Source organism: Lygodium microphyllum, chromosome 9, assembly GCF_053477565.2.
Source record: "Lygodium microphyllum isolate KBCC chromosome 9, Lygodium_microphyllum_v1.1.10, whole genome shotgun sequence".
Taxonomy (NCBI): Eukaryota; Viridiplantae; Streptophyta; class Polypodiopsida; order Schizaeales; family Lygodiaceae; genus Lygodium; species Lygodium microphyllum.
This window is the reverse complement of record NC_141143.1, coordinates 22,749,382-22,770,480: the sequence shown is the minus strand read 5'-3', so window position 1 is coordinate 22,770,480 and position 21,099 is coordinate 22,749,382.

The window sequence follows — 21,099 nt, the reverse complement described above, 5'->3', positions numbered from 1 at the left end:
TCTAGAGTAGGTTATGGATTATGTTTAGCCCAATGAGAAGAAGAAAGATACACTGCCTAAAAAATAGCTTGGTTAAAATTTATTTCTACCATTGAGAATGCTACAAACCTCAAGAAGGTACTTGAGGATCCAATTTGAAATAAAAAAGTGGAGTTACACTTGGTGAGATCTTGGGCATCACTAAGAGAGAATTTCATGATGAGATTATCAACATAGCAAAAAAGACAAGTTGTGCAAACTTCTGAAGGACAAGAAATTCAGATAGAGGAGTTGTTTGAGAAGAGTGGTGATGAGTCGCATGAGGAGAGTGTTCATGTATGCTCAGATGCAGTCATAGCCAAATGTTATGAGGACAGTGACACACCTATCCGAGTGAGCTTTCTCTTATGTGTATGGTGTGTGTTTGGTACAACAGCTCAAGCAAGTCCCCCCACCAGCATGGATTGGAGCAAGCAAGAAATTGATAAGAAGCTCTCCCATTCTTCCACTCTTTCTCTTGGGGATAGTGCCAGTGGAGGCACCGGAAGCAAGGTATAGTGAAAATATCAGATTGCTGTGATATTTTCTAAGATAAGTTTAGAGTATCTAAGGTTGTTTTGGGCCCTGTTTTAAAGTCGCAAAGCTGGATCTGATTATTTTTCTTCTTGATGATAACAACTAGTGAACACCACTCTATGTGTTGAACCAGAAATATTAGGCTAGCATTTCGTAGTTTTGTCAATCATTTGAATAGCCTGTCCCTTAATTTGAAACGCATACTCCTTACCTTTGTCGCGCAAGGTTGCTACCTTCCTTTAGAGGAATGGTATGAACAGCTAGGCTTGGAGGAATACCTCTCAGCTCATAATAACTCTACGTAAAGATGTCATGGAATTCTAGAATCAAGGACACATAGTCCTTTCTTTCTTCCATACTGAGCATGGACCCTAATTTGATTGGTCATGAATCATTCATCTTACCAAGGTCTAGCTCTATTAAAATGCATTCCTTATCCTTGAGCCTCTATTAGCTCATTCAAAGTAACTTGATAGATATCCTCTGCAGACGCCTCGTTGGATTCATCACTTGTTGATGACGACTTAGTAGTAGATGGAGGATCAAATGTATCTAACTTTGATGAAGAAGCGGGTATATCAACCTGACAATTTTCTTGTAAGTTCCATGGCCTGCCTAGTAATACTTGATAGCTAGGTCGCCCTACAAACCTAATAACCCTAAAGTCCAAAATGCATTCCACATTGGCAATGGTCACATGGACTTTAGTAATGCAACCTTAAGGTTGTCTTAAACTATCATTAGCTATTCAGAGAATTGGAGGTATCTTTTTTTATTTCTAATCCCAACCTTGTTGACATATCGAGCTCCACTCGTGATACGCCAGGGTGACCGTTGTGTATTTATGTCACCGACTTGTCAGTTGCAGATGCGGTTGGTACACCGCCCCTGAATAATAGCTACATGATAGCTATCCTTATCTACTCTAGTTCATGGCTCAGTTAGTATGCCACCTTAGTTAGTTGAGTTTGGTTTGAGACCCATATCTAGGGTTCTTCTATTTCTTTGTACTTGAGTTCTTTTTTTGGCTTACACAACTAAGAAGAGGAAAACTGTTTTCAGCCTCCACCCTTGTGTGTATTCCCCCATTGTGCAAGCAAGAAAGCTACAAGTGAGACTCCTTCCTTCTCTCCCACAATCTTGACATGGTATCAGAGCCTTGTTTATGGTAAGGAGCTCAAGAAAGCAAGCCAAGCTCGCGGTGTTCTGGTAAGAGGAGCAGTGTTGCTTTCATTTTCTGTTTTGGGAGCAGATCTCTGCAGGTAGCACAGCCGGAAAGTGCAGGAGTGCATTGTCTCAGGTTGAGACGCCCTTCGCGGTGAAGCAAGAGGGCAGTATATGCTGCGGGAAAGGGCTTTAGCCCCGGGCGACCTTTTTTTTTTAATTTGAGGCCATTTCGGGGCCTGTTTTGGAGGCAGAAGTTTTCTGCATGCACTCAGGAAAAGACCCTATTTTATGCTGTGCGACCACTGTTCTACAGGTCGGTGAAAAGTTACTGTAGAAATTGCATCGTATGCTTGTGCGCAGAGACATTGGGAGTTTCAGAATCATCATTGGTTCCTGTTTATGCAAAATCGTCACTAGGAAGTGACTGTGTGGTCAAATACCACTTTCGCCAGTTTTGCAGATTTGCCCTTGTGAGGGTGAAGCTGTGTTTTTTGCAGTGACAGAATTTTTTGCAGTATTCTGTAATGGCGTCTGATTCTCTTTCACAGATTGTCACTGAAAAGCTTGACAAGAACAACTTCCAGGCATGGAAGTTTAGAATGACGAATTTCCTTATGGGAAAAGGATATTGGGAATTTGTTGCAGGAAATGAAGAAGAACCAGTTCTTCCTGATGTTCCCAATCAACAGCAAATGCAGGCATTTAAAGCATGGCATGAGAGAGCCAGGAAAGTTATGTACTGGCTGTCTATCAGCATTTCAGACTCTATGATTGTGCATATTCAGGATGCAAGTACGCCAAAGGAGGCATGGGATACTCTGTCAAAGATGTATAGCACAAATACGCAAGCCAGGAAAATGCAGCTCAAGCAAGAGTTGCACAATGTGCAAAGAGAAAATATGAGCATCAACGACTACCATATGAAGGTAAAGAAGATTGCAGATGCACTTGCTTCCATTGGGTCACCAGTGGAAGATGATGATTTAGTTTCTGTGACCTTGAATGGTCTAGGAAAGGATTATGCACAGTTTCGGACATCTATTTCAGTTCGTGAAAGATTTCCTGATTTTGAGGAGTTGATTGCTCTTCTAATTTCTGAGGAGCAGAGAAATGGTGGTGCATCTTCTTCAGGAGGAACTTCAAAAGAAGCTGTCTTCTACTCAAATGCTGGAAGAGGTAGAGGCAGAGGTAGAGGAGGCCGATTTGGAGGCCGTGGTAGAAATCAGAATATGCAGCAAACTCAAGAAAACCAGTCCTATGGAGGAGGACGTGGTAACTCTAGAGGCAGGGGGAGCCAAAGAGGTCGTGGTGGATGGCAAAGAGGTCAAAATGCAAACAGTAATGTTGAATGCTACTACTGTGGTAAAATGGGTCATATGGCTAAAGACTGCTATAAAAAGCAGAATGACATCATGAATGGAAAACTGCAACAAGGGAATTATGCATCTTCTAGTAGACATGGTGATGACAGAAATGAGCATTTGTTTATGGTGCAGCACATGAACAATTCTGTGACAAGTGCAGAAGAAACCAATGATGTATGGTATGTTGACTCAGGTGCATCAAACCACATGACAGGTCATGCAGAATGGATGGAGGATGCAAGGAAAATGGAAAAACCAGGATTTGTGGAGACTGGTGATGATACTGCACATCCGATTGTGCAGATTGGAAAAATTCCTTTGTCTATGCAGGATGGGAAAAAGAAATACCTGTCCGATGTATTTCATGTCCCGAATATCACCAAGAATCTGGTTTCTGTCGGTCAAATGGTTGAGCAGGGCTTGCAGGTCAGATTTAATCCTCATGGATGCTTTGTTGAGGATATGAAAAATAAAGGTCGCTTGATAGCAAAAGGAAAGAAGAAGGGCAGAATGTTTACATTGGATGCAGACATGCCTGAATTGAGTGCAGCAATGTTTGCACATGGGACCGGTGTAGTTGCAGATATTGATATATGGCATAAACGCATTGGTCATGCTAATGTACAGCGACTTAAATCAATGCAGGCCCAAAATATTGTTGCAGGATTGCCTAAATTCAAGGTTGCAGAAATGCATATGGTATGTGAAGCCTGTCAGTTTGGAAAACAGGCAAGGAAACCATTTCCTAGACATATTTAAGAGAGTAAGAAGCCATTGGAATTAATCCACTCTGATGTGTGGACTACTAAAGCTGCATCTCTTGGAGGCTGTTATTATTTTGTCACTTTTATTGATGACTATAGCAGAAAAGTTTGGGTGTATTTTATGAAAAAGAAAAGTGAAGTTTTTGGGCATTTCAAAACTCTTAAAGCTATGGTTGAAAAAGAAACAGGTCTGCAGATAAAATGCCTAAGGTCAGATGGAGGGGGAGAGTACCTCTCGAATGAGTTTGCAAAGTTCTTGCAGGAGCATGGCATAAAGCAGCAATATTCATGCAGTTATACCCCACAACAAAATGGAATTGCAGAAAGGAAAAACAGGCATATTGGAGAGGTATCTCGTGCCATGCTCAATGAAAAAGACTTGCCAGATTTTTATTGGGCTGAAGCAGTTGCTACAACAGTCTACATAATGAACAGGACTCCCACTGCAGCAATACATGGAATGACTCCAGAGGAGAGGTATACTGGTAGGAAACCAGATATTTCTCATTTGAAAATTTTTTGTTGCATTGCCTATGTACATGTGCCAGATGAGCTGAGATCCAAGTTGGATCCAAAAGCTGAGAAGTGCATCTTTATTGGTTACTCTCTGCAGCAGAAAGGGTATAGATGCTATAACCCTTCTACTCGTAAGTTTACAGTGAGCAGAGATGTTGTTTTTGATGAGATGAGTAGCTGATATAAACCAGTAAATGTGATTGATGATGTAGATGCACAAAATGGTAATGCTGCACAGAATTCACAGCAGCAGTCACAAAATATTAGTGGACCTGGAGCATCTTCTAGCAGTGGTTCACATTCTTTGCCATGGACAGGCAGATTGAGATCAGGAGAATCTTCTCAAAGCAATGCAGATAGTGGTATGCAGGTATCATGAAAAGGAAAAGAGAAGGTTGATCAGCCCATGTTTGATGTGAATGCAGGTCACTCTTATGTGGATGGTGAATCCAGTGGCTCAGAACAGAGCATTGATGATGAGTTGGGTATTCCTTCTATTGTTACACCTGGAGTAAGGAAGACGAGGGATGTTTTGAGAGCACCTGGGAGTGAACCCACTTTGCGCAGGTCTACCAGAGTTAGGTATCCTGTGGATAGGCTAAAATATGATGGATTTACAGCCATTCACTATGCATATATGGTCAAGGTGATACAGGAACCAGAACCCACTTCTTTTGAGCAAGCCATGGGAAAAGAAAAATGGGAGAAAGCCATGGATGAAGAAATGGATGCCTTGGAAGCAAACGCTACATGGGAATTGGTACCTTTGCCTAAAGGTAAGAATGCAATTGGCTGTAAGTGGGTTTATAAGGTGAAGCACAATGCTGATGGTTCTGTGAACAGATACAAGGCAAGATTAGTAGTCAAGGGGTATGCACAAACATATGGCATTGACTATGAAGAAACATTCAGTCCGGTTGCAAGGATGGCAACCGTAAGAGCAGTCATTGCTATGGCTGCATCAAAGGGATGGTCTTTACATCAGATGGATGTAAAGAATGCCTTCTTGCATGGTGATTTGCAAGAAGAGGTCTATATGGAGCAGCCACCAGGTTATGTGCATGCTGTTCATCCTGAGTTTGTTTGCAGGTTGAAGAAAGCCTTGTATGGCTTGAAGCAAGCACCTAGAGCATGGTCTGACAAGATAGGACAGTATCTTGTCACTATTGGCTTTCAGATTTCCCAAGGCAGATTTCTCACTTTATGTGAGAAAAACAGAGAAAGGTATTATGCTACTTGTCATTTATGTTGATGATTTGATTATGACAGGTGACAGTGATGAAGATATCCTTCATGTGAAAATGCTATTGAAGCAGAAGTTTGAGATGAAGGATTTGGGAGAGCTGCGTTATTTCTTGGGCATTGAGGTGATTAGATCACCAAGTGGGATACAGCTCTTGCAGAGGCAGTATGGATTGGACATGCTGTCCAAATATGGGATGACAGGCTGTAAGCCTATTTCAGTTCCTTTGGAGCAGAATGTGAAGCTGAGCGCAGATGCAAGTGAGCTTCTGGAAGACCCTACTATGTACAGACGCATAGTAGGAAGCTTGATTTATATGACTATTACCAGGCCAGATTTGAGCTATGCTGTTGGATTGGTAAGTCAGTTTATGCAGGCTCCAAGGAAACCGCATTTGGATGCGGCTAGACGCATACTCAGGTATGTGAAGTCCACATTGCAGTATGGACTATTTTATGAGACTGGGGTTCAGATACAGTTGCATGGATACACTGATGCTGATTGGGCTGGTAGTATTTCTGATAGACGATCTACCAGTGGATATGTGTTCTCTTTTGGGAGTGCTGCAGTCACTTGGAGCAGCAAGAAACAGCCTACAGTTGCCTTGTCGAGCACAGAGGCTGAGTACAGGGGTGCAGCAATGGCTGCATGTGAGGTAGCTTGGTTGCATAAGCTACTTTATGATATGCATCAGACTACAGATGGGCCAGTTGTCATTTATTGTGACAACATGAGTAGTATACACTTGGCAAATAACCCAGTCTATCATGCTAGAACAAAGCACATTGAGTTGCATTATCACTATGTGCGAGAGAGGGTTTTACTAGGTCTTATTGATCTAGTTTATGTCAGCACAGAGGATCAGGTAGCTGACATATTCACGAAGGCATTGGGCGCAGAGAAGCTGCGCAAGTTCAGAGACCTGCTTGGTGTGCAGGAATTGGGATTGAGCTCGAGGGGGAGTGTTGACATATCGAGCTCCACTCATGATACGCCAGGGTGACCGTTGTGTATTTATGTCACCGACTTGTCAGTTGCAGATGCGGTTGGTACACCGCCCCTGAATAATAGCTACATGATAGCTATCCTTATCTACTCTAGTTCGTGGCTCAGTTAGTATGCCACCTTAGTTAGTTGAGTTTGGTTTGAGACCCATATCTAGGGTTCTTCTATTTCTTTGTACTTGAGTTCTTTTTTTTTGCTTACACAACTAAGAAGAGGAAAACTGTTTTCAGCCTCCACCCTTGTGTGTATTCCCCCATTGTGCAAGCAAGAAAGCTACAAGTGAGACTCCTTCCTTCTCTCCCACAATCTTGACAAACCTCTCCATCAATTCCAAACTCATAATGTTGACAAAGGATCTTGTATCTACAATAGCATGATCCACTAATATTCCATCAACATATGCTACTACCCTTAGACAATGCTTTTTAGCATATTCAAACCAATCATCACCTACTCGTGCTATTCCCAAGGGCTCAATGATGTACCCAATGCAAAGAAACTTCTTAAATTCTTTACACACTCAAGAGTTCTTCATGGGCCTTCTTTAGAGTAGTGGGCATATTCATATAAAACATATTGATCTCTATTAGGATAAGGTAAGTGATGACTGCAGTCACTCTTGGACTGTTGAGTCTCAACTCTCAAGTTAATCAACTCTATTGCCCCTTTCACTCACCTAGAGAACTACGAAGGTGTCCTACAGCTAGGGCTTGGCCTCTATAGGGTCTAGTGAGGTTAGAGTTTGTTAGAATTTGATGTTCAATTTTCCCATTCAATTGGCAAGTTTTTTGTCCGATGCCTAAAATTGAACATCCGATTCTGGGTTGTCCTAGTCCAATTCGTCCAAATGGAATGGTCAAACTGGTTGACTTTTGGGGCCATCTGATTCAAAAATGGTTAAGGTTTGTCAAATTGAATGATCTAATTGTGTCCAATTTTGAAAATCGAACGAATTTGAGGTAGTCGAACGGTCTAATTCTTGGAATCGAATGGTCTAAACGCAGTGGTAAAAACTAACACAGACCTGTCAAAAATACATCGCGATGCTCCTGATGCCTTGACCTAGTTCTTGCCAAGCTCTAGGATCAAACCACAAGAAGTTAGCTCTATCAAACCAACTCACCGATAGCCTACAAATGTATTTGGTCGCACGAATCGAAGCACTCCTTGCTTGAGTATTGCCTTGCAAACAACTTGTCTAGATCCCTCTCTCTCTTAACTCTGAATACAAAAATGAGCTCCCCTTTTCTCTCTTTGCCTCTTAAACCCTTATTATTTAGTGTCCCACTCCGCTTCTTTGATCTTTCCTCTCTCAATGCATTGAAGCCCCTTTTTCTTCCTATTCTACCCTGTTTATAGTAGTAACCCTACTGTTTGTGTTTCTATTTTTCCTGATTTTTCCTTAACTAAATGCATCTTAATCACAAGCAACCACTTACACTAATCCAATCTATTTACCTAAATCCAAAAAACTAGAAAAACTTACTTGCAAAGGATATCAACTCCCTTGCTTCCTACCTATCTCAAGCACCGGTTTGAGGAAAATCCTACTTCAATGCTCAATTTGAAGGGCACATGCACTCAAAGCTTGAATTCATTGGTTCCGACAATGGAACCAAAATGTGGGAGCTTCTTTGTTGATTGCCAAGACCCACGAACCACTTATTATTTCAAGGACTTCAAGCCAAGTGCAATGGCTACCTCTCACATAGCCATACACGCTCTCACACCTACGAGTGTAGTAAGCTTACCTTCATGCTCAATCGAGTTGTATCCTCCCCCAAGCTCTCTCCTAGCTCCATGATCCAAGGTGCAAGCTCAAGCAAGCTTGATCCTCAAGCTCCAACCTACATGCTCCATTCCTGCACGTGAGACAAGAGAAGAAAAAAAAAGAGAAGAGAAGAAGAAGAAGAGGAGGAGGAGAGGAGAAGATGGAGAGCTTCTTCGCCACAGCCCCTCACCCTCACACACACTCCCTCACTCCCTTCTAGTTCTTCTCTCAAGAAAAAGCTCGAGCAAGCAAGAACAAGAAGAAGAAGAGAACAAGAGAGCTAGTTTTGGCCACACACAAGAATAAGCTTCTTCATTCACTTTTTGTCATTTTATATATGATCCTAATCCCCTTTGGGCACCCATCCCTTTTTTACATGCCTAGACATTTTAACCTAGATTCTCTTTTCCTATTCCCTTCCTATTTGCATTGTGCCTTCACCCATGTCCATCCACATTTACAAATTACACAAGAGGGAGCCTGGCACTGTAATATTCATGCCACAACACTTCATAAGAAACGAATTCGGGCTTGAGACGTTTTAAAAATTACTTGTCGAGCTATCCCATAAGTGACCACACATGAAATTTTTAATATCGATTCTTGCATTAAATCAATTTTGCAATCTGAAATGAGAATACGCCTCAATGTTTTTAGCCAACAAGAAGCAAAGACGTCTCGTAAATAATATTAAGACATCTTGATCATAATTTTTCTTGCATTATTATTTAATGCGTCAAAGATCGCATTGATTTTTTAACCGTAAGACAAATCACAAAAGCCTTAATCAATAGACAAAGAGCATGCAAGAATGAGCATTGATATTGAGTAAGTTAAGTATGTCATGACTTTATAAACGAGATAAGTCATGAGGTAACTTGGCCAAAAACCACAAAATGAAGTCGTTTTGGAGAAACAAAGACGTTTTTGAAAAAATAGGCAAAAAATCATGATGTTTTTAATGCCTCGAGGGAGAGAAAGCATTTAAAAATCATCCTCATGCCACCATCCAACAAGTAGGCAATCCTCGAGGGGGTCACTTATGAATATATGTATATATAGCATGAGTTCAAAATAAGGGGTTTTTAAAATAGCATTTTTATACATTTTTTACATATAGAAGGGTGTCATATAAAGGGATTACTTACAGATTGAATAGAAAAGGGTTGTGTTTTATTCAAGAAAAATTCACAGATTAGGATATTTATAAATAGGCCATGAGCGCACGTTATATAGAGAATATATATATAGTGAACCCCCTGAGAGGCAATTAAAATGCATTTTTAATCAAACTCACTTGGCTCTTGACAAGTAGCCAAAAGAATGAGTTGACTGCATGCTCGATCTCATGGCTAGAAATACACCCCCTCTCCTTCACAAAGAAAGCAAGAAGGAAGACCTCCTAATGATGCAAAATTTTCTCTACTTCTCTTTTCCATTGTAGCTTTGAGCTTGAAGGAGGAAAATATCCCTCTTCTATCTAATTTTCATTTTCTCTACCCCCTATTACACCTTCCTCCCATACAGTTAGACTACTAAGCAAGACGCTGGTAAAATTTTTCAAGACGACCACCAACTCTCCCTGAACTACCATATCAATTTCGCTTGACATCCATGGCTCCACGAAGTTGCAAAATTCAAGAAGCCCATTCGAAGCAAGAGAACCAAGAAACACAACCAATGGAAAAAATGACGCGGTAAGAATTGGCAAAAGTCCCATTATAACAAACTTGAGTAACATCTCATCGGTTTGGAAAAAATTAATGTTTTATAAGCTTATTGCTATATTTAGCTTTAAACGATTACAAGCGCATTCTAAATAAAATGCATATGAATTGTCGTCTAGGAAAATAGCATAAGTAATATAATAATTAACTATTCTATGAAAAGACTCTTTCACTTGAAAAATGATTATATGCCTGATATTAAGAAAATATCATAATTATGATTTATTTTGTGATATTTATTATTATTTCGTTAATGACACATGTGATCATAATAATAGAAAAAAGATAGACGGTGTTAGGAAATGGAATATTTTATAAATTTTCCTTGAAAATGACTATCTCTATTTCATTTTGCGAATGATAAAGAGACGCATATGATTTTTATAATAATTTATAAAAAAATATTTAGATAATTTCATAAAATAATCAATACATTAAATCAACAGAAAATTATATAGGAAAATATATACTAGATGCACATAAATTAGGTGCATAGTAATACAATTCAATTTGAAATATGAAAGAAAAATTACACTTATGATTGTTGCATTTCCTATAATAAAGTTTTCAGAAAAACAATCATCATTGCACTTAGGACATAGCTAAATAAAAATTGTTCTTTCTAGATTGCATTGAAGTTCGACAAATGGTTGGGCATCATCGATTAAACCATAGAATATGAGTAGAATAAAATTAAAATTATTTTCTTGCTAAAAACTCACGCAATGTAATTATATTAGCAAGAGCATCAATATCATGAGTTGACCCACGTATGAATCAACGAGAAAACCTAACCTAGAATATAAAAAATATTGAAGTATAAACAACTATGAAATACTCAACAACCCTGAAACTATCAATATCAAAAAATTAAATAAATATCAAAAGTCTATAAAACTTGTTGGACATTGATAAGAATTTTTTGATACAAAATCTAAAGTCTAAACAGACTTTGAAAAGCATTTGAAATCCTGCTAACTGCAGGTTAGGGCAGGGTAGCGCATGAATTGCCTGCCATAAGTATAAAAGCCCATATTATCTTTTAGGGTGGAACTACCAAATTTTTCATAAGGATAAAATAGACTTTAGATTCTTGAAATAACTTGCAGATCCCGAGAAAAAGTTACAAGTTGGAAGTGAAATCCTAAGAATAAGGTGGGACCTTAAAAGAGAAACCCTAGATTTGGGTGGGGTTACTTCCTATGCTAAAAACACTTGCTATTGTTTCTTTTTTATTTGTTCATGCATTAATAGTTGCACTGGAAAGATTGATTGTGCTTGCAGTAGTTAGATCTGATTGTAAATATATAATTGGGATAATAAGAGGAAAGATTGCGTTATGCCTCCCCCATGGCTAAACATGGAGCCATGCTCTAAGGGGGATTGTTTTGTACCGTCGCAAGGAGCTTTGGACTGGTCCCAACGGTGAGAGGTCTCTCAATGAGGAATCCATTAGGCAAAAGGAGGCGAGAGTGCTAGGGGGCTCTAGCTATAAATCTCTCTATCACTCCTAGGAACTACTTGACCCTCATATGAATCAGGATGGGATCCTAGAGTCCCCGGTACTAGTGAAGGGACAGAAATCTTGGAGGGTTTTTCTTCTTTTGCACATATAGAAGGGATTTTTTTAATGAATGGAGGTTTGTCTTCTACATAACCAGAAGGGGGAAAGCATTGTAAATAACATTATAAAATATTTTGTCAAAATACTATTTTATCTATCTTTGTGTTGTGGCGTAAAATTACGCGAAGGGACCTATGATAACAAGTTAATTATTGAAGCTACTTTCATATGTCATAACTTAATGTGCTAGGTAATTAGAAAACTAAAGAAAACTATTTGTGGAAAGTAGGTGGACGAGATCCCTGACAGATCCGTCCTACGAATGGGTGGCCTCGGTAAGTTTGGAGCTTCTCTCGAGAGATTGAACGAAACATTAATTAGGAAAATTTAGGTAGAGCTGAGCGTTGACTTATATAGGGACAGGTCTTAGAACCTTAATAAAAAATTATCTTAGGGAAAATGTGTGGCGGCTATGCCAAAAATCCGTTAAGGTTTCTTGAATCCTAACTAGTTGCTGGAAAAAAGTGTTGCACTCTATGAATCAAGGGTAACTACGATCGCTCCAGTTGGACGAGAAGCCCTTGTGGGACACCTCCGATGGAGCTAGCTAATGTATCAAGACCTCAGTTGTCAAATTAGGACCCCCAGCTTGCAGGTTGGGGACAGTCGGTATCTTCTATTATGGGGTGGACTCTCGGAAACCTAGACGATAGACCTTGTGCATTCTCGCAAGTGCCAAGTGAAGCTGTCTAGGATAGTTCCCCAATGGACCACTAAAACATGCTGCCATGGAATTGTTAGGTAGGCAAGTGACACATGGTATCAGAGCATAATTGAAATTAAGAATATCTATGGTTTTTAAGACCAATTGATCTAAGCAATAATGAGCCTGCTAACTGTTAAGGGATAAACTTTGGCAGAATAATGAAGCCTGAAAAAAGTTCCTTGTTTTTTGAGCAATGTACACATCTACGTTGAACTCCATGGATGACGAGTGGAGATGAGAAATGATGAGGATACTCAATCACCTATATGATCCATCCCTTGTGAATCACAAAAGAAGATGGTTCTGGGATGAGCGTTATTGTTACATCGAGGCCGATCGATTCTTCAATATGCAAACTAATCTGAAACGTATTGAATGGATGGAAATTTTAAAAGTAGTTGGGACCTTTATCTTTTGTCCGTCTCCAAAAGGAATCCACTTATGATTATGAGTGGTCAACACATACGTCTAGACCATTATGTCTATGACAAGGTACTGAAGGTAATCCCAACTGAAAAGATTATAATCCAAGGATGTCGCAAGTATCGAGATTACCGTATCCATGGTTTTCCAAATCTTCCATTTCCACAGTATAGGTTTATGGACATAGATAGCAATTAGCATACTTTCTTCTACATGAATGTAACTGATATCCATCCTTGAAAAAGAAAGATATAATGATATCATGTTTTGGAAATTATACATAGCATCCAATCTATCCTATCAATACTAATGTATCTCTACTTATAAACATCTTCCATTTATAAATATCCCTTACTTGTAAAAATCGTAACATATAGCTACTAATAATAAAATATAACGACGGTTAGATTTTAAAAAAACATTGTGCTCTTTGGCCCATCATTGTTTTACAAAACTAGTACGTTAATGTGAAAATGAAGCTGAAAATTTTAAGCACTAAACTAAATCGTGAAACTTATGATAACCCAGGGTAATATAGCTATCGCTAATTTGACTAAAATTCAAGAGAAGTAAGCAAGTTAACCCACTAGAATTTGATGGCAAGGGCAAAGACGTTGAAGCCAAGAGGCAGAGCTATGATCACCAAGTTGAAATTGACCGGTGAGGCACACTTGTGGTGAAAATAGTGGTGTAAAGACTAGGGACTCACTGAGACAGCTATTACCTTGGAAAAGTTGAAAGAAGCTGTGTGTGGTTAATATTTTCCACCAGCTTATTGCACACCAAAAATCAATGAGTTCTTTAACTTAAGATAACTGGGAATGAGCCTGGATGCATATTACTCAAATTTTATCTCACTGCTTAAATATGCACCTTCCATGACTATTGCTCAGCAGGTGTCTAAGTTTTGTCATGGATTGAATGCTTCTTTGAAGACAGGCCTTGAATCTATGCGGCCATCTGATTTGCAAGATGTTTTGATTCACGCAACATCTCTTGTTCAAGAGATTCAATCAAATCCAAGGAATAATAGGCCTTGGAATCAAAACAAAGGGACTTCATGGGACTATGTTAAGCAAGCCCAAGGTGAGCATCCACTTGGTCAAGGAAAGAGGGTCAAAACAAATGTAGTCAAGAACTTCATACCTATGGGAAGTAATTCAGGTTACCTAGGTGCTTCCACTGTAATGAGCCAGACCACTTTAAAAGAAAGTGTCCAAAGCTTGGCCAAATTCCTTGCCAAGGATAGTACAGAGGTCAAAACCAAGCTTCAATTGCAAAAGAAAAAGCATATACTATAATTCTTAAATATCTTGAAGAAGAGGGAAACCCAACTATGGAAGCCGATATGGAAAGGGCATCAATTCACCCCACCCTCCATAAGAAAGGCCCAAATTGCCAATTTTCAGTGATTCAAACACCAGCAAAATATGAGGGTAAGTCCTTTAAAATTTTGATTGACTGTGAAAGCACACACTTGTTCATGTCACCAAAGTCTGCCAAGTAATTAGGTATATACACAATACCTATATCTAGGTTGCCTATGGAACTTGCTAATGGAAGAGAAATCCTATCTACTTAGAAAACTTGCAAAGTGACATTTAGCCTGGAAAGTAATCTCTCTGAAATGGGATTTAGGATCATAAATTTAGGGGCCTACAAATGTCTATTGGGTATGGAGTGGCTAATCCCCAATGACACACATATTCAGTGCAGAAAGTCCAGGTGACTTTTCAAAACCTAAAGGGGAAAATAGTGATGACCCAAGGTGAGGCAGGAAAACCAAAGGTTCAACTAGCCAAATCATCTCGCATAATAAAAGGGTTAAGAAAAGGATTACCTCTTTATCTCAAAAAATTAAATAAGGTTGAGTAGAATAAACCAGATGAGGGAGAGCCATATTGGTTGAAGGAATATGATGACATCTTCCCAGAAGAGCTAGTTGAATTACCACCTTGAAGAGAAGTCGATCACAATATCTGACTTGAACTAGGAGCCACTCCAATTACTAAGAGTCCATATAAAATATCTATCCTTGAAGTAATTAAATTGAAAGATAAACTCAAGCAATTACTAGATCAAGGATGCATTAGACCCAGTAATTCACCATGGGGAGCCCCAATACTGTTTCAAAAGGAAATGAATGGAGCTTTCCACCTTTTCATTGATTACCGAGGTCTAAACCAGGTATCAATCAAGAATAAGTATCTGATCCCAAGAATGGACGAGCTACTTGATAGGATGTAAGGGGTGAAAATCTTTTCCAAGATTGATCTCCGATCTATTTATTACCAAATAAGGATCAAGGAAGAATATATCCCTAAAACTACCTTCAATACTAGATATGGCCATTTTGAATTTCTTGTAATGTCTTTTGGGTCTAACTAATGCCCCTACTATATTTAATATATTAATGCATGACATTTTTTGACCTTATCTTAATGAGTTTTTCCTAGTCTTATTTGATGACATCCTAACATACTCCAAGAGGGATGAAGACCATGAGCTGCAATTGCGCATTGTGTTGGACACAATGAGGATGCACAAGCTCTATGCGAAGAAAAAGAAAGTGTGTCTTTTTCAAAAGACATATGGAATATCTCAGATTCATAGTATCTACTGAAGGAATCTTAGTAGATCCAATCAAAGTTAGAGATGTTCAAGAGTGGCAACCTCTAATGACAGTTAAGGAAGTGAGAAGTTTCTTAGGGCTGACTGGATGGTATAGAATTTTTATAAAAGATTATACCCTAATAGCTGCACCTCTCACTGATTTTTTGAAAAAACAAATTGCTATTGTGTGGACACCCATTGAGCAAGCCAATTTTGAGTAGCTCAAGAAAAGTTTGGTAATAGCACCCATTTTAAATCCACTTGACCTAAATCAAGAGTTTGAGGTCGTAACAGATGCAAGTTCTCTTGCACTAGGTCGTGTGCTTATGCACAGTAAGGTCATCCGATAGCCTATTTCTCAAGGAAACTAAAAATCCATGAGAGAAATTATACCACCCATGACCTCGAGCTATTAGATGTGATCCATGCTCTCAAATTATGGTGACACTATCTACTTGGAAGCAAGTTTACTTTGTTCACTGAGCACAAAAGTCTCAAATGGATCCTTACTCAACCAAACCTCAACATGAGGCAGCGCTAGTGGATTGAAGTCTTGCAAGAATTTGATTTTGAAATCAAGTTTGGACCTGGAAAAGAGAATGTGATTATTGATGCATTAAGTCGTAAAGCTTTTCTGAATGCACTTATCATGAAAGAGCCATCTAAAGGAGAGACTTTAGCTACCATGATATCGATGCCTAACAATCCAGTCATTGAGCTAGCCAAAGAAGAGACATATAAGAATCCTAAGTATCAGCTAATGCTTAGAGAAATCCTAGTTAAGGACACTAATCCTAAGCTCAGAGTCAAATACCAAAATTTCATGGTGGATGATGGACTTGTTTATTTTAGAACACGACTTTAAATTCCCCTCAGTCAAATTCTAAAAAGGAAAGATATTATGGGAAGCCCATGACTCCCCATTCTCCAAATTCCCTAGCTATGCAAAAACTCTTAATGCAGTCAAGAAAAGTTACTATGGAAAAGACTGAAGCATGATGTACTCAGATATGTTACTGAATGCTTAAGTTGCTAGCGGGTGAAAGTTGAGCGTGTCAAAATTCCATGCAAGCTCCAGTCACTTGGCATTCCATAGATGAAATGGAAGTTCATCATCATGGATTTTGTAGTTAGCTTACCTTCTATTCAAGGAGGGTATAATTCAATCATGGTGATTTTGGATATGCTAACTAAGGTCACTCATCTTATCCTAGGCAAGACCAACTACAAAGCTTCAGATATTGCACGATTGTTTGTGAAAGAAATCTTTAGGCTTCATGGATTGCCTAGACGCATCATTGGTGATCACAACTCTTTGTTTACATCACATTTTTGGAGAAACCTATTTGAAGCAATTGGAACCCAACTTTGCTTTAGTACAACTTACCATCCCTAAAAGAGGAGGAGAGCGATGAATATACAACTCCACAAGTTGTTGCTATCACGTTTGATGGAGAAGAGCTGATTGAGGATCATTGGGTGGTGGAAGAGCAAGGGTTGGCTCTAATGGTGGCATCTTCTTAATAATAGCCACAAGTTGCCAAATTCCACCTCGCCTTCTTGACGCCCATTGAAGTAGATGGCATGCAATACTTGCTTCTGTCAGATGTGCTGCAATACTTGGAAATGAAGGAAGAAGAGTTATTTTTAGTCCTAGTCAGGAATTCGATGGAAGACCTTATCAATTATGATTACATGGATGTGCATCTAATGATATGATGTCACAAGCTTAGATATAGTGAATGCCATCATAGTAGCATAGGAGCAGATTACATTTGTTGAAGGATATTACCTTGTGCCGAAAGGCCCCAGCTTCCTACCAAGGAGTTTGTAGATCCCTCTGCCCAAAGAGATACCTTCCTGACACACTAGGAAATGAAGATACAAGATGATCTGGAGAAGGTGAAATTTCTAACTACCATATATTTTTATGCAATGAAACTTGACCTAGAGTGCATTGGGTCCCCTAGAGTCTACCAATGAAATTTTGGTTAAAAATGATGCCTACAGCTACCCTATCCGAAGTGGTACCAAAGTGGCCCCAGACGCCACAGGGCAGCTACTGCACACGCATCATTTTTTGACATCGGTGGACTTTGAGGGACCAGATGCACCCTACGGTCAAGTTCCATTTCTTTTTTATAACTCTAGGTTAGTTGCTAATTATATTGTTTGATTTGACTTTGTCATTCAGGACATATTGTATATAGATGAGTTTGCATCAAGGCAAGGAGAAGCTCATCATGTAGAGATCAATAGAAGGATCTAGCTCTGAACGAGTACATTGGCAATCTTGTTACAGACTAAGTAGTCTTCCGTAAGAAGTGCTCACCACAATAAGAAAGGATCTTGAAAATTCAAGATTTGACCAATTTTGGATCTTTTCGAGTGATACATGTGACATCTAGCTTGGAGAAGCTGGTGCTAGTCAAGCGGTCAAAGCTTTATTACTTGTTTGACCAAACACGTGGTGGAGCAATGTGTGTGCTTGCTACATTAGGCGACCTTGCTAAAGTGTCAAATCTACTTTTCCTAGAGAAAGAGTTGAAGGGGGAGCGTGTCATTTTTGAAGCAAAAAAGAAACTTCTATTTTCGACGGCCCCTTCTCTCCATTGCTGAAAAAGCCAAGGAATGAATGATCTTGTTGGCTATCGACTTTTTGTATCTACCATCACCATCAGTCATCACATGTATTTTTTATGAATATAGTCCCCTTATCGTGTCAAAAATGAATGATAAAGTTCATGTCTTTATCTATGATTGTGATATGATTTGCATGGATGGTCGCTAGTTGTGTATTATCAAACAATTCAATGCAAAACCCCTCTACAGTAGTTTACAATGCCTCCATAGCTACAACAATCCACTTTCCTACCGATGGGCCATCATGTACTCGTGTCCAAACTCTTCTCAACCCTTTGAGCTAAGTCTTGCATAACTTCCAGAACAACCTTATGAAAATATCTTTTTGGGATGAGAAGCTCATATCCACGCTAGATTCTCCTTATCTCCCGAAGGGCAATAGTGCGCGGTTTCCATCTCCTCCTCTTCTGTGGTGGTCGTTGTGCTCTATGGGGAGCACTTGGCTGCTACATCAAAGGAGGCTCCACCTTGTGCTCCAGGTGGTGGTCCTTCGCCTGAGGCCATCCCTTGGTCGAAACCACAACAGGCTTACTTGATGCGTGCCATGCAAGCTCAAGGAGGACAAGATGGAGAAGAGACAGAGGTTGGGGGTGTGACAATGGAGGAAGCAAAGAAAGAAAGATGTGAAAATGAGAAGAAGAATGAACTTTTAACCCTTTTAAACTCCAAAATTGGGTTAATACAGCTTCATACTATTTACTGACCATCGTGTGATCGTAAATCCATAACCTTTTCTTGGAATGCAATGAAACTTCACACGCACACTCGCTAGGTGCCACGTGGCCACCTAGTGAGTGTGGGTGTGAAGTTTCATCGCATTTTGATACAATTTTCTATTTTAAAAATTATCCTACACCAAAATTATGGATGGATTGATAATTGAGAAATCAACATCCCAACTACTGGCCCATAGAAACTTTGCACCATATAGACTATATAGAGGCATCAGGAATAAAGTCTGCAACAAGAAATGGAAAATTTTTGCATATTTTTCCTATTGAAATTGATAGTGCTAATAAAAATTGTAATTAAGATTTGAAAATACAACAAAGATGCATAGTCAAAGTTGAGAGCGAATGACGAGTAAAAATTTAACTCGTATTTTAAGGGCACATACAACACTTGCACTAGGACGACATAGTTATATGTCCAATGCACGAGGAGAACACTATGCCAAAAAAGATAACATTACAAACTATATTTATTCCATTGGAACGAATGCATCCTTCACTGCTTCAAGATTTCTTACAAGTTGGAGGTCCTTGGGAGTTACAGTGATGCGCTTTGCATGTATTGCACAACACTAAGCATTAATCATCAAGTCAACAAAAAAGGCCTATGCAACACAATGTATAGCATGGAGACATTCTTTTATGAAGCAATAAGCTCTATCCTTGTTGATAAACACGAGATCTAGAGCATGGCAGAAGCTATGGAGGATGAAAGATGAATGTGCAACTCATGATGACATAGATTTAAATAGACTTACTATAACACAAGTGAATTAGGTTCCAAGATAGATTAGCTTGGACTCATAAACACATTCTTGTGTAAGATGGACAATGACACTGACAGTGACTCAAACTGATAGTTCCATTACCTTGTTATGAGTGTCAATGAAGTACATGCCTTTAAAGTTTTTTGGATAGTACCATTCTCCTCAGTATGCATATGGGATTCTGAACATCTCTTCTTAGAGCTTCTAGAGCATACATCTTTTCTCATATCCTCCATACAAAATCACTTATGGGCCAATCTCTTTTGGGCATACATCCAGCCTCAATGGGCATATATCATTTGATTTCTCAACAACCCCCCCTCAAATGATGAGTCTCTACCCTTGTTGCCTTTCCCCCCCCTGCATGTGAGCATGGACCAAGAGACTAGCTCTTTGGCAGCCTAGTCAAGTTAAGGCTTGAAACTTTACATCTTGGTAGGGTTTTTATATCCACTATGGGAAACAAGATCCACTAATGGGAAATTCTTTATTGTCAGCGAAAAGTATCTTCTTCATCCTCCTTTAGCTTCTTTTGGTGATGTCCTCGATCTTCTTGGTCTTTGTTCTATTTTCTTCATCCTCTTCATCTTTTTGTTCTTCATTATCTTGTGCTGTAGTCTTCTTTGTGAGGTCCTTTTGAACTTCTTTCTCAATGAGTTTGAGATGGATACAAACAGGTACATTCATGTAGCTTGACATGACATAAACTTTGGGATACATAGATTTGGGGGTTCCATGCAGCTTCGCAAGATACATATATTTCTCTTTGGATAGCTTTAGAACTTCCTGGAATGCATTGTTTGACAGCACACTATGACATTGGCTTGGATACATAGAGTTTGGAGCCTTGGATATTAGCTTGGACTCATAAACACATTCTTGTGTAAGATGGACAATGACACTGACAGTGACTCAAATTGATAGTTCCATTACCTTGTTATGAGTGTCAACCAAGTACATGCCTTTAAAGTTTTTTGGATAGTACCATTCTCCTCAGTGTGCATATGGGATTTTGAACATCTCTTCCTAGAGCTTCTAGAGCATACATCTTTTCTCCTATCTTCCATACAAAGCCACTTATGGGCCAATCTCTTTTGGGCATACATCCAGCCTCTATGGACATATATCATTTGATTTCTCAACAATCCTGACCTAGTGCCAAAAACCACACCCTGCGTTTTGTGCGGTAGATACCTTGCACAATCTCACAAATAAGACTTGAGAAGCTCGCCTTCAGAATGATGAGATCAAAAGAGCACTGATACCTCCTAATTTCTCTCAGGGCTACCGTACATGGCTTCCACTTGTGTTTCTTGTGGGAATCCTAAGGAGGACCCTTGTGAGGGCATCTTGAGGAAGCTGGGTTAGGTTGAGAAGGGGGTGCATCTGAGCTAGTAGGTGCTCCAAGGGGCCGATCACAATATGGGGCTCTGAGCGAAATCTTATTTGCAACTACCTTAGGCCTAGCCATCTTTCCTGC